Consider the following 948-nt stretch of genomic DNA (forward strand, 5'->3'; position numbering starts at 1 on the left):
ACATTAAAATATCCTGATTTTTTTGATGGGTGAGCAGAGAGAAACATGATATATGACATATGTCCTGTATCTCAAGAAAGCTAGAGCTGATGGGGGAACACTGTGTGGTGGCCAGTGTCATCTAGCTGAGTTGCTTCCTGGTAACTCACTTCCCAAATTCTGCAAGTTATGCGTTATGAAGAACTTCCCAGACCAGTATAGGCTTGGTAAGAACTAAGAAAAATTGAGTCATGGTGTGGAAAATGTACAAAACCAAAAGTGAGAGCAACCAGCTTTTAATGCATGATTTGCCATTAACTAGCTGTGTGACCTTGGAGGGCAAAACTCTCCCTTTTGGGTTGTCAACATCACCTTTGTCTTATCAGCTAACTTCTGAAGATGCTGGCATCAATAGCCTATGGCTCTGCTCTCCATCAGAGATCTCAGAGTGAGAAGAGGGGTACCAGAGCTTGAAAAATCTACCAAATCCCTAGTGCTTCTCATTTGGCTGATGTCCTTGAACCTGACACAGGACAAAGAAACTCAGAACATTTTAATTTATGGCCCAAACAAAAGATACTCTTAATTAAAATTTAGAAGCCAATTCCACAGACAACGTCTGGAAGTGAGCCCAGAAGAAAAAAAAAGATTATGACATAACCAAATAAACTGATAAAAATTTAAAATAATGGTTGGAGAGAAATCTGTGTGTGCCTATGTAAATTACGATAGGGCTATTTGGGGATAGAAGAGGCTAAGTAAGATAAACTGACTTCAGTTCAAGTTTCAGATAAATATACCCCCTCCAGCTGGTCAAGGAAATATACTTATGACAAGACCATTTTGTGGGTTATCGCTGGATGGGAACATATGACAAAATATAGAGGCGGATTTGTTTCTTAGAGTTCTGCTAATTGGGGGTATGAGGAAACATTTAGAATGATGGGTTGCATGCATAATTGTGATTGT

This window comes from Echinops telfairi, unplaced genomic scaffold, assembly GCF_000313985.2.
Source record: "Echinops telfairi isolate 266 unplaced genomic scaffold, ASM31398v2 ScPeMD7_7421;HRSCAF=8459, whole genome shotgun sequence".
NCBI classification, from domain to species: domain Eukaryota; kingdom Metazoa; phylum Chordata; class Mammalia; order Afrosoricida; family Tenrecidae; genus Echinops; species Echinops telfairi.